General features: G+C 39.5%; 1 long non-coding RNA gene and 1 pseudogene across 1 annotated transcript; both read right to left on the minus strand.

The window, feature by feature from the left end:
• Positions 1-3,198: 3,198 nt before the first annotated feature.
• Positions 3,199-9,435, minus strand: LOC146467099 (uncharacterized; annotated as a pseudogene).
• A 2,711-nt stretch (positions 9,436-12,146) lies between these two features.
• On the minus strand, positions 12,147-13,328 carry LOC146467100 (uncharacterized). Its single transcript, XR_014867858.1, has 3 exons — positions 12,879-13,328; positions 12,566-12,645; positions 12,147-12,204 (listed from the first exon to the last, which is right to left on the minus strand). It is a non-coding gene; the product is annotated as an uncharacterized LOC146467100 (long non-coding RNA).
• Between the last annotated feature and the right edge of the window lie 877 nt (positions 13,329-14,205).

A 14,205-nucleotide genomic window follows, 5' to 3' on the forward strand; every position in this document is an offset into this window, starting at 1 on the left:
GCCCTTTTAAAATCATAATTGTGCAAGTGAAAAAAATTTGGTTTGTTTGGATGCTTTAACCGAAAATTTAAGTCGGAGAAACTTTTTGGGAACGGAATTTAATTCCTGAATTACTAGTTGTTATTGGCTTTACGAAAAAGATAGCTCACAGTTGTTCTCTTTGTAAAAAAAAAACATAGCTGCCCCTCTGAAAACAATTAATTTAAGTTTCTAACTTTACGAAATTTTGAGCCGATATTTTTCGGAACAAAACTTCCGATTTTTTTGAAGCCATAAATCCGTATTTATAATGCGACTATTTACAGAACAAAACATATAATTTGCCTATGTCTTCTCAGACTCGTTGGTCTAGCTAGCTTGCCTTTTTCGCAGAGAAAAAGAAATGCTTTTGTTATGACAGAAATGTCAGCAATGGTAGTCATCTGCTTCGAGTTATAGAAAGTACAGAATTTGGGATTTTGCAATGAATTGTATGTTCATCATAACCTAAAATTGTGTTTAACTTGTACCTGTTAATCGATAACTACATTCAATCTCCCATATTTTTGGCAACTTAGATTTTTCCTCGTCATCGACAGTAGAGTTGACTATTCTGTAAGATGAGATTATAGTTTAAAACCCAGGGGGTCACAGAAGTGTACTCCTCTTTAGTAAGCTATATAGGTATGTACGGTGCCAAAGAAAAGGTTTTAAGGCTGTTTGGTCTGACATAGGGTATATATTTTGACCATCTGGGTCTTAAATCGGGTAAATGTGGTACTTAGGGGAGTAGGGATGGCGCAGTGGTGAGTTTACTGTCCATAATGCAACTGCCTAAACGACAAACAACGACAAATTAATTCCCTTGTTCATACAAATATTTACGATTGTAGAGAAAAAGATAACAGGAACAGGTAAAAGCTACTCTGATTAACAAAACAGCTTATCTATCCGAGTAACTAGATTGAACATTTAGACTTTTAAACGTTTGTCGGTAATTAAGCGTTACCCAAAGAAATGAAAGATATATATGATAATACAGTCGGACCTCTATTAAGCAGCCACCCTGGGGACTATTAAAACTGGCCGCTTAATAGAGGTTGGCCGTTTAAGAGATGTACAATATAAATTGGGTACAAATGGCAGTCAACGTTATTTTATTGCCTCTATATAGCAAAACGCTTGTTGAAAAGTGACCATATATGAAGATGAATGCAAAATCATTAAAACAAAACATTAAGTACCCTGTATTTACGCATTTCAAGTATGTGCAAAGTTCTAGCTCTAACACAGCGAGCACATAGTCGATAACTACAGTATTTTTTAGAGTTGAGTATGTACAGAAAAAATATGCAAATCTATGTAACAAAACATTAAGTTTCTTAGGCCTTTTTTCCATCAACAGTCTGTAAAATTTTTGGCTCAAAAATATTTCGGATGATCGATCCGTCACTGCTGTTTGCCATTAAGTGGGGAACTTGGAGTTGTAACGAGGAGATGAAATCATTTGCTCTTCCGATAGATAGACTAGATAGAGCAAGGCCCTGGTAACCGTGAGACTGGGCAAAGTGTCGGAGTTGATCGGTGTCATTATAGTGGAGATTCAATTGCAGTTCTTGTTGTTATTAGTTATTATAAAACGCTTCCTGTATTCTAATGTAATAAACTAAAGCGCTTTACCGTAAAAGCTCTATAGGTTCCCCCGCGAGCTTATTTTACTTTCCGGCGTCAAGGCAGGTGGTTGATTGTATCTGTGGCATCCAAAGAGAAAATTTGAGCAAAATGTAAGCTCTTACTGCTCTCTAACGTAGATTGTGGCTATCGCTCATCTTAACAGAACATTGAGACATTATGACGATTTATCCTTAAGGAAGATATATGCAAGAACAAATGTTCTTCAATTAAGAGCGAATGTCCATAAAAAAAAAAAAAAAAAAAAAACGAGCAAAATCAAAAATTCTCGGTCACGCTCAAAATTTAGTTTCCAATGCGCTTTGGTTTGTTGGTAGGTATTATTATCTTAATAAACATGGTGTAGTTCGTTTTTCGAAATCCCGCCTGAATTTTCAAAAATTTAAGAAAATTTATTTTGGCTGTCGGCGGTTTTAAAGACACGAAAAGCTACAAGCAAAATTGGCTGGTCCGAAAATTTGCTTCGCGTACGAACAAAGTTATTTTTATTCAAACTCTGTAATCATGAGTAGATTGAAGTGGCCTTAAGTAAATACTTTGCAGGAAAATTTCAGTTCTAACCACGATCTGAAAAGGAAGTTTTTAATATTTATAACGACTTTGTATTTCCCGCTACGCGAAATACAATTTAATCCTGGAAACGCGAGGAAGTATTTAGCCATGTGGCACAAGCTCATTCTGTCTGAAATTCCAGCTGTAGGCAAATGAGATGATATTCTAAAACATAAGTAAAATTTGTCTTGGGTAATTTTATCTACGCTTTGTACGAGCGACGTAAAGCTCGAGAAAATCTTCTAAAACATCGCATCTTGGAGTAAGCAAATTGCCCCCGCGATTCTCTTCTCGCTGAGATTTATTTTCCATCGCACTGAAAACATACATGTAATTTCAAAACAAAGCAGGATAACCACAACGTACCTTTGCTTAAGGTCTTTGCAAAGTGTTTAAAGGTATATTCAAAGAAAATCGATTGTGGCGACTGCGATAGAAAAACGTTGACCGACTTGAACTACATTGTATTGACTTTATAAAAGTTCACGACTGGATGAGCACGCGGAATTCTCACGCAAAATCTTCTAAATTGCTGTCCGTGAAGTGCAAGATATCCGCACAAGGCCGTCAGTGAAACTTGAAGAACCATTTTTGCTTACTTACAAGTTCTGATCAGTTATATATCAGAATTGACAGAACTATTTCACAGAAGACGAGTGGTAACACATTAATTGCGGTGTCATGTTTCATTGCATGACACTGATTCTATACCGTGGGAGGGGTAGGAAAAATAGGGTTTATTAATCATGGGCTTTTGCGAATCACGCGTTGGGATTGATTTTATTCCATGCACATGTACATAATTCTTTCTTGCAAGACGATTTAAAAAATCTGCCTCTTGTTATTTTAAAATAATACATCTAGCATACTGTAGCAACTCTACACAGGCAAGGCCCATAAACCTTAACGGTATTTTGCTGAACTCATAGGAACAATGAGCTACCTGAAACGTCTCAAAATTAACATGTGCAAACTTTATGCAAAACTATGGCCGGGGCAATCTTTGCAGTAAGCCACAATCCTGTCAATATACTGGGCCTTTCTTCGCTTTTTTATGTCAGCTAAAGGAATCTCAAAGTGCCTGCAAATGTCTTGGAGAACAGGTATCGCAAAATTTGAAATCTTCGCGTTCTTTATCAATTCACACAAGTTAGACCAGTCATAGTATATGGGATGGGAGATTGCTAATTGCCCAAGAATATTGCTTCGTAAACCACTAAAAGCATCCTCATTCTCTGCTGCTTGTCTCTGATTTATGTCCATGTCACTGTCCTCCTTCTCGCGCTTGTGGTCATTTAGAGTGCGTTTGGAAGCTAACCTTGAAAAGAAGCTTGCAACCTGTTGGCTTGTAAACAACTGCTCTCCGTCAAAATTACTTGCAGTCATCATAGCCTTAGCTACTAACACAGGATCAGCTTTCTGGCTGGTAGCCTCTCCGATAGAGAACTTAGTGAACAAGTAGTTTTTCTGTTTATCTGTAAAGCGTTTTGTTCTCCAACCTTGACTTGATTTTAGGGCCCAGCCCATCGGTAAGCTTGGTTGTGCTCCACTGTTAGGAAGTGCTGCTGGTGCTAGTTCTGGGAAACCTCCTGATTGTCCCTGTAACCTGTCTGAATATCCGTGCGCTGCCTTGTCTAATAGGGTCTCGTGTTCAAGCGCACACGCTGATATGTTTTCATACATCCTTCTTCAGGGCATGAGTACAGACAGCTCAATTCATCTACTGTCTCCTGACATTGCTGTAGTGAACTTTCTCTGGGATGACGGGTTTTTCCCTTCGTTGGTATGAAGTGTGCGTCAGAGAGCTGATCAGATTCAGCGATGTCGTCACTGAGATCGGGGATGGTCATCTCATTTCCTATGCCCGTTTTGAATAACGAAACTATTTTTCTAGGCCCGATCCCATACGCCCTCCACACCCGTAAGTGGTCTTCTGTTTACTCGATGTTGGAAATAGCACTAACACCCTCCAGTTTGGCACTTACTGGTCGAGGGAATGATGGAGGGATTGCTAATGTTGCATTGACACCAGGTATTCCGCCAGAAGACAACATTGCAGCTACCATTTCCCGCCCAGTCTCGATGTTATTGCCCGTATTCAGGTGGATTTTCATATGCGATTTGATAGAGGCCGCCTTTCGATCGCAAGCGCCTTTACCACCTTGTGGATCTGAGAAATCCATGCATCGAACAAACACACCAGTATCTTTGCCAATTAGCCTTGCCCCTGCGATAGACGCCCCAGAGTGATAACATCCAGCGTTATCTTGACGGTAGTAGACAGATTCCAGATTTGCGAGCTCTTTCTTCAGTTTTGATACCACATCCGATATGATAGAGAGAACGGTGCAACTATCCTGATTGCAGCTCTGAAATACGTGAACGAATGTCATTGTATGGAATTCTTGGTCGAGTGCAGCCCTATGGATCGCCACTGTAATGTGCCACGAGATTCCTCGTTTTCCAAACCAATCGGTTTGGCTTTCTCTGTATTTCCTGGGAAGAAACTTCATGGCCCAGTCTTGAACCAGAAGTACTGATGTTTCCTCTAGCATGTCAAGGGCATCGGTGCGTGCTTCATCCTGGTTAACGTTTCTCAGAATGTGCGCCTTCCATGCATGTATAGCTTGTTTCGCTTGACTAGTCACGAATGTTAGTTCCTCAATGACGTCAGCATTGTTGGCCGGCATTTGCGAGATAGCCTCGTCGATGTTGTTAAGCACGGTCTTGAGATTATTGCAGCGATCGCATAGGTCAAGATGCTTGTGACTGCATTCGCTTGAAACTCAGGATCGTTGGGATCACTGTGGGCGTAAGGCCTACAATGGTCGGGGATGCATGATTCTTTGGAAATGTGTACCTGTTCAACAATGATTTCAACAAACAAATTAGAAATTCCAAAGGACTTACAAATACTTAAGTCTAGCTTTACTTTTCCATAATTAACGTTATGTTTATGCCCTTTTTAAGTGCAGAATATATGTGCAAATTGCTGCCTTACTAGTTATTGTCTCGGACAGGTAACCTAGTCTTTTCATAACATCAGTAATAGTTCCGAATAATCTTTAAAGAGGCGCTTGTATTGCAATATTGATATCGTGCCCAAAAATGCTGGCGTGATAAAAAAAAAAAAAATGGGCATGCCTTATTTTGGAGCTTCAAAAGAAATTTCGTTCCCAGAGCTCGAGTTACCCTTACTCAGCTGAACGTGAAACAAGGACCTCTGAGTTACGCCGATTCCGTCCGACGACACAAACTCTTTCCCGAGGCTGCGTTCTCAATCAATCAAAACCTTTATTTAAACACGATAAGGGTTAAAGCTAGGTAGCTTGAGGGGTCGTGCATAATTAGAGTACCAAGATAGCTGATAAAAGAGGATATACAATTTTACAAATGTTTCGACTAAGATAGGTAAACAACGTTAAAGTCTAGACTAAAACACTAAAAAAAATTCTCAAAGCATTTTTTGATAAGATCTTCTAAACAATGTCGCATGTGTTTTGATAATGAAAAGACAAAAACATCAAAAAATTATTTCTGTACAGGTTGCTAAAATCAGTATCTTCAATCGTATTCGACATGTGAATCCTTTTAATAAAACTCTCTAGGGATACTGCATTGCAGCACTCCTGGTAAAAGGTTCCATATAATTGCCCCTCTGTAGAATATTGAAAATTTCATGATATTCGTTTTGAGAGATGGGGTAACTAGCAGGTTTTTTTTCTCTAAAATTGTACGATGGTCAGCAGTATCTGCCTTTAAACCGGAAGCCAGATCTTGGCATCGGGGTTTTGATTAGCCTAGAGCCGGTGGACGTGTGGCCTCCGCTGGCCTAAAACGCGCGCGGGATCTGGGGACGAGATTGGTCGTGACAGGATTTTGTTCTTCCCGTCTTGCTGCGCATGTGTATGTCTCTGTACAAGCAATCATCTTCAAAGCCACAAAGCAACATCGCGGGTGTTTAAAATGGTATATGCTCTTCCTCCGCCATATAAAAGAGGGACCTTGGTGAAGAAATTGCTCCAAAACAAACATAAAATGTTAATTGTGGCGGCTGCACTTTTTTTTTTGAAAAACTCCATAAAAAAGCTGTTTTCGTAGTGGCGAATTATGCCAGAATTGTGTTAGCACAATCTCAAAGCTTAGATATCGCGACATTACCTTATAATCACTCTTGAGGTAACGTTTCGCTGATTTGAGAAGGTCCGTTTGCTCTTTCACCCACGTCGTTCCTTTAACATCTCCCAGCGTCTCCAAAGACATAATCAAGTCGTCAAAAGCCTGGTCACCTAATAATAGTTGATGATCATACTTGCTTAGTTTGATTAAACAGATCCGAATAACTAAATACTTTATTGGCCACTCCTCGTGAGTGGTTTCTCGGGGACGATAAAACAGAGGTAAAGAAATACTTTACACACAATATAACAGGATTAAGAACCCCAATTGGTGGTTTTCACCTCACATATCGTCGGCAAGTAAAAAAATTAAATTCTTAGCCATTCAATAGATAAAGTCAATAAAATGATATGTTGTAGAAGAGTGATACATAAACAACGTGTGAACGTCACAGAGCTTTGCGATAACTCATAATCGAGTTATTCGAGAAAATGTACCACGGAAAATTAGAGTTTAGCATGGGACACCATATTGGTTCCTCGTCTAAGGGGCACCAATATGGCGGGCCGGATATCAGCAAAACCATCTGGAGTTTACCTTGGCTATTTGAAAGCCTTTCATCTCTTGACATAGACGCCTCTATTACATGTTAGCTGATCAGACCTAAAAAAACACGCGGCAAATCGATGTTTTCATGTACGTGACATGTCTAGAGCAGCAGTCCTTCTGTGACGCACTGCGCAAAAATCTAAAATTCAAACTGCTCTATTTTCAGAACAAAGAATGCTTTTCTTGCTGAAAACAAGCAAGCCGGTGGAAATTTATATTTTCTTTTATCTGATGGAGATAAAACGCAAAATTGTGTTTAGTTATGAATTTCAGTTTTTTTATCACGTCATGTGAAAACCAACAATTGGGAGAGGGTCTGTCAATTGGCTATTTACAAGCGTTACAGAGGAGATGAGATCGGTTTTACAGATAAACAACTCCAGATAAACGACTTGAGTGGGACTTCAGCCCGAAACCCTTGACTTCAAGTCATCACCCTAGGTCTACCTAATTACTCGGACACGCCTTCTGGATGAAAGCATATTCCCATGTACAAGGAAGGACACATGCTAATAAAAAGAGGTAAAAACCTGTTGCACTGATGTAATCTAGTCCCTGCAGTGACTTGCGGCTAGAGGCAGAACGCACAGATAAGATTCTATCTCAGCAATGTACTGCGACTCAATGGCGTGAGCCCACATTCTTCAGCATATGTTTGGTACTGTGTTACTATGAATTCTGGTATCATGAGACGGACGACATTCGGCACTGTAATGGCTTGTTTTGACGAGAGCTTTATATTTAATTTTTTCGCCGAACGGCAGGTCTTGAATAATTAGTGGACTTGTAATAAAATCCAGAAAGTGGTCCAGTTTTGCCTGTGATACCGCCATTCTTGTTCGTTGCTGAGGGACTTCTGGAACTCCTCTGCCCTGGGCAAGGATGTGCTTTCTAGTAACAGTAAAGCGATATCTTGATAAGTTGGGGATCCATCTCAACAGGGTGCGATATGAGACTTTGTTTGCCATTATGGACAAGATTTGTGTCCCATCTATTAGCGTTTACGTAGCACTCCGTCAATGCCTCCATCAGCACATTGTCGACATCATCATCCTCTTCACTTGAGTTTCGGGGCTCTAAAGGCTTTGAAGCAATGGCCTTCCACAAATGATGCAGCTGATTAGGGGCAATTTCATCGAGAACGGCAGTAACCGCCTGTCGCTCCTTGCGCACGTGGCGACGTGTGGTTTGTTCACTCGCATCCTCCCACTGCCTCGTCATAACACTTCTCACTGGACTTATACCTCTACTTCCTAGGAATGCATTAAGCTTGTCGAGAGGTTTATCTGGAGCGCTTTCTGCTGGAGTTCTGAATGTGGAGTCCGCAGTATAAAACCTTTTTGGGGTGCTTTCAGCGACAGGACTCCTGAAGGTAGTGGCGCTTGTCTCATTCTATGACAAAAATAAAGATACGTAGTTGCCAGCTGCACTCTTCATCTGCTCAAACTTTGAAGCAACAATTGTGAACCTTCTGTCATCTTTTCAAACCTAAATTTTCCTCATTTTTCGCTATCTCCTTGGCGTTGGAGTGGAAGCTCTCATCTAGCACGCGATGTCTTGTTTCTCAAATTGTCAAATTTATACCAGAAATCACTATTCTTTCTGAAATCAGTATCCAATATCCATATTCCGGGTTTTGGGTAATCGAGGCAAACTCTTCCTAAACACGGTTAAGAATCAGGTAAAATATCTCTACTGTGCCTTTCCGTTAATAGGATATTTCATACGGAAGAAATTAAGACGCGTCATATTTTCTCCCGTATAAATGGCCCTAACATTAATTAACTCCCAAAAAAGTAGGAGTTAATGTTTTAACAAAAAAAAAAAAAAAAAAAAAAAAACTCTTGTACAGCTTGTTTGTGTACACCCGCGAAAGACACAATATATTTTTGCGGGGCTGCTTGCTGTTGCCACTGATTACCCATGACCACTGTAATCAGTGACATTATATCCAGCGTTACTTACTCAAGTTTCCTATCTGTGAAAGTGAGAACTCACTCTCGTCCACAGTCACTTGCGGCTGCAACTTCCTCTTAGGTTTCAAAGTACAAAGCATTTTTCTGCATTTTGGGCACACCTCTGGAACAAGGAAGGGTAATCAATTCGTAAATGGATAGCATCTCTCAAGTAAGTATGTTGAATTTTTTCATGAATCACACATTTTCTTTTGTTATTCAACATCCTTTATTTAACTTACATACTTCATGAATATTAAACTAACTGAAACGAGGGATTTATACAGATAAATCACTCATTTACATTAGCAGTACTGCGAGAAACGCACACATCAGGTTGCTTCTATTGTTCTCCGTTTCTCACCTAAGTGTGACGGTACTAATTAGCCGGCGTTTGTCCCCTTGAACAAAGGAATCATTTCATGAAATAAGTCAGATAAATACCTCGAACGTCGGTATATGGATTAATACCTCCGTTCTCAGTATTTATCTCTTACTTAAATAAACCTACTTGGCAGCCGCACCCCATATTAGTAGGAGATATTGAGAATGGAAAATAAATGCTCGGTTGTAGAAGTAACAGAAATATAAAACTCAACTAAATATTATAGCATCCCACAGGAAGTAAAGTACCACTTTCCTTCAGCACGAGCTGGGAGTCAGCTTTACTGAGCCCTCTCTCCGCTTTAGGCTTCTTGACGACGTCATCACTATGACGGGTATTCTGCATCTCTCATTGGCTGAACGTCTCCATCCGATACCAAGCGCTGCACGATGTGCAGGACATATCAGCAGTTGAGATATGTTTGCTGGAGTAGAAAAGATGGACGCCCTTGACAAGATTAGGTCCACTTCATTATCGGCGTCACTCAGCGTGAATGCTGATTTATGAGCGCTTATATCCCTATTACAACTAAGCAAAGGAACATAATCGACTGATCTGCTTCTATCTTTTGAGTCTGAGCCACAATGGCCTCCTGTAATCGTAAGAAACGAGCAGTCACTGTCCATAGCTCCAGAGCACAGTTCTTTACATCTTTACAGCCCGGCTACTTACTGCGAAAAGGGCTTCCTCTTAAAGATTTTTCCACGCAAGGATTAAGCAAACAAATTTAAAATCGCGAGCGTGCAGTACATAAAACCGCAAGCGTGGACCAATTTGCAGACTCTAATTTCAAACTTTTATTCCTAGGTACAAATTCTACTCAAGAAACTAAAAACTGTCGTCAAAGAAACGGAACGAAACCTGCAGTCTAAACCTGCCAAAAAAAATGAAGCTTGCAAACTTGTGAACCTGCATTCATATGACAAACCTCCAAATCCCGGCGGCGAATCCAAAGGAAATTGCTTTGTTTATTGTTTGTTTTCCTTTTCTTTTACTCTCATCGCAAATATAAAGTAGCCATGTTAGTAGATAAATGAACCAGAAAAAATTATTTGTCGGCATTTTTCTCTCCTCATGAAAAGCAAGTAACGCAATAACTAAAAATAATTTTACTTGGGAATACCATTTGTTTCATTCATAACACAAACAAACAAAAAATGGGAGGGGGGAAGGACGAGGTAGACTTGAGAAAACTTTCAATAAAACCGGTAGTTTTTCTTGAATTATTGAGAAGAGATCTTCAGCTGTCAATTTGTATAACGGGACCGACTTTGGCGAGGATTGAATTTCACGTTGCCATAAATGCAGGCCGACACTCGCCACAGCTTATTTTTCTTCAATTTTCCTACAAACGCACAAGATGTTTTGCATAGACCCTAAGCAAAGGTAGACGGTCGGTTTTTTTTTTCTATCTTTTGTAATTGTGTTCATTAAGTTCACGGCGGTGGGAAAATTACTGACCAAAAACAGAAACGTGTCAATAGCGAAGTTGTTTATTCAAGGCCACGGTAATTAGGAGATTTTATTTAACTTTACCTCGGCCGTACGAAGCGTAGATACAATTACCCAAGACAAATTTGACACAAGTTTTAGAATAACATGTTGTGTCGATGCAGGTGGAATTATAGACAGAGCAAGCATGTGCCACATTGTTAAAATCCTCGTACCGTTTCCAGACTAAAATCCCATTTTGCACGGCCAAAAGTACAAGATGAATTTTTAATTTTGAATGATTCCATCCTAGATCATTATCAGGACTCAATTTTGCTGCAAAATACTTACAAAAGGTCTCTTTAATCAATACATTACAAGAGAGTTTCAATAACTTTATTCCCTGTTCGCATGCGGTACACATCTTGGGAGCTACCAATTTGGCTACGATTTTGTGTGTAACTAAAGCAGTCATCAGCCTAAACAGATTTTCGACTTTTTTTTCAAAATTCAGGCGGTATTTCGAAAAACAAACAACATCACATTGTTTTAGAGGGTACTACCCATCAACAAACCAAATCTTAGCGAAAACTAAATTTTGGCCGTGACTGTTGGTTGCTTGATATTTCCAGACATTCGCTCTTAAGGTATTTCCACAGGATTCTTGATGGTAATACGTGGAATCTCTTACCAGAAGACATTCGTAGAGCTACTAATATAGATTAATTTTAAGCAAGAGTTAAGAGGTTGTCAATGCATTAGTACTTGGCTTCGTTTGGCATTATTTATTAATATTAAATTATTGATTTACATATTTTTCTACTGTATTTAGCAACATTGTCAGTTTGATGGCAGCATTTTCTCGCATCAGAAGTATTAATTTGTGCATAATTTTGCTGCTCTCATTCTAAGAAACTAAATCGGCAATAAATATTCTTAAAAAAATTTGGTTGGTCATTGCGGTGTATTTTACGCGCTAAATCAGTCCGGCACACTTATCAAATTTGATAACCGGGACCAAAACAAACTATTAGCCAATCAAACCGTAAGTTACAGTTCACGTGACAGTTATCATAGCAACCATCTTCTTTCAATATGGTGGCCATTTCAATATGAAAACATTTTGATGGCGCTCTAATTCAACATTCGATTTCGGTCGCACAGTGAATTGTACGCAAGGAAAGGTTTAGAATAGGAATTTTGGCCTGACATCAGGAAAATACGGTACAATCTTCGTCCATAATTAACTGACAAAGCTCATTTTGATATCTATCGAAAGCCTCATAGCGTCGTGGTGGACCGAGGAAACCACGAGCCGCTTTGGCTGAAGCACAGAATTCCTGAGCGATAGCCGGTCACAAAGAAACACCAATCCCAAGAAAATAACTTCCATCAAAGATGCTTGTTTATTGCATAAACATTGACATGATTTGAACTTCTTGTTGCCTTGCTCCACTAGTCTCCTTGTTGTCCTTCGTCAATCTGTATGAATGAAAAAATTTTGCGTTATAACTAACTTTAAAAATGGGACTTCAAATAAATTTTGTTTCTTTCTTGTGCCAGGGATTTCGAAAGTGCAGGAGGTGATGATTCGATTGAGTAGCGACGTGTGTAGAGTCGTTTCGATCTGTCCTAGATAATTGAAGCGACGTGCTGCAATAGATGTGCAACGGACAAGTCCCGTTTAAATTGTTCTTGAAAGGGCGTATTGAGGTTGTTTGCTGTGGCTCAAAGCTCGAACTGTTATGAGTCTGGCATTACACGGGATTAAAACACCAAGCATAAATTTGTAAAGGATAATTACATTTTGGGAAAATCGTAAAATCGCACTGTGAAGGCATACCTCAACATCCGGCATGTCACCTTCATCACCGAGCTCTGAAATCACTCTCTGTGGTTACTGTCGGCTGGCTGGTTATTAATCTAACGACGAGAACAGAAATAAAAATATTACAGTCATGTAAATGTAAGTTTAAATGTACTACTTAGAAAAATATGAATTATTTCCGTTCGTATCCGGTCGTATTAGTAACGATACTGAACAAGACAAAGACATGTAATTGCCAAGGAGGCATTTCCGGAACAAAGCGTTCGATAGTTTTCGACTGAGTTGTTTATCAAAATCGTTCCTGGATAACTTAATTTTGAAATCCTACCCTTCATCACTAGACTTTCCCGCAGTCCATGAGCTCCTTTTTCTCTCTATTAAGAAAGTATTATACTCGGCCTGTTTGCTTGCCAGCAACATCTCTCAACGTACACGCTTTCTTGGCGCTCTTGGACATCAAGACAATGTTCGACAATTCCTCCGGTATTTCTTCCACCAAGGGCATTTCGCATTGTAAGTTAAAAAGGATCCCTGTTTCCAAAGGTTAAGTAGCTATTTTCTGTGGGTGGAAATCCATAATGCTGCCTTCATTTCTAGTCATCCTAGAAGCAAGAGTAATTAACAATGGCGGTCAGTAGCGGAATCAGACCGCAAATCAAAATATCATAGTGCCCTCTTACAATTCTTCATGCCCTCCAACAAATAAGTGTTGAGTCGAAAGATACATTAATGAAGATCACGACATTTTTTCTTCGTGTACCACAAAAATCTACAACTATCTTAAAATTGATGGCAAAGACAATAAACATGCCTGAAAGGGACTATCATTTCGTGCCACCTCTTCAAATCGCAAGGGAAGATCTCGCATAATACTTTCCCGATGGTCGTCATTTTTACAGGGCCTTGAAGTTTTATTGTTCTATCGATGTTCACGCCTGGAATTCTGGGTATGGAACGCGAACACAACCGAAAAATTACTGAAACAATTGAACGCTCTCCGAAAACTCACCGAGCTCTGGGCGGGCGCCATGTTGTGACGTCACGCGGTTATCAAATTTGATAACTGTGCGGGACTGTAAATTGGAGAATTCGATGGACCTTCGAAAACAAAAACCCTACTGTCATATTAAAGGATTCCGTAATAAGAATTTCATTTTTCTAACTTGGTGCTTCAGAAGTTTACTCGCTTAATTTATTTTGAACATATTGTTCTATCAATGCATATTAAAATTGCTAGTTTTTCGAAACACTTAATATTGGTTTTGCCAAACGTATTTAAATTTCAACATCGAGAAGGCCCTAGATTATTTTCTCAATTCGTGGATGTCGCTTGGATAGTTCGCTCCTCCATGAAGTTCGTACACTGTCACGTCTCGTGCTGAGAAGACTGCAAGAACGTTCTGTGCATAACGTATAATTTTCTTACTAATATCTTGGGTGACAAATTTTGGCGCGAAATTTTAGCGTTAATTACAAAATTGTTCTAGCAACGTTTCCTATATCTCAGTGCCAAGATGACATCTAGGTTTAAAGATGTTCCGGATACGATAAAAGAAGTTACGGCATTAAAAAGCGCTGCAGAAAACCTAAATACGCGAAAAAGCACAATTAACTGAGTGAAGGTTTTTGAGAACTGGTGTGATGAAATGGCCTTG

This window comes from Pavona decussata, unplaced genomic scaffold (genome assembly GCF_977016875.1).
Source record: "Pavona decussata unplaced genomic scaffold, jaPavDecu1.1 SCAFFOLD_138, whole genome shotgun sequence".
NCBI lineage: Eukaryota > Metazoa > Cnidaria > Anthozoa > Scleractinia > Agariciidae > Pavona > Pavona decussata.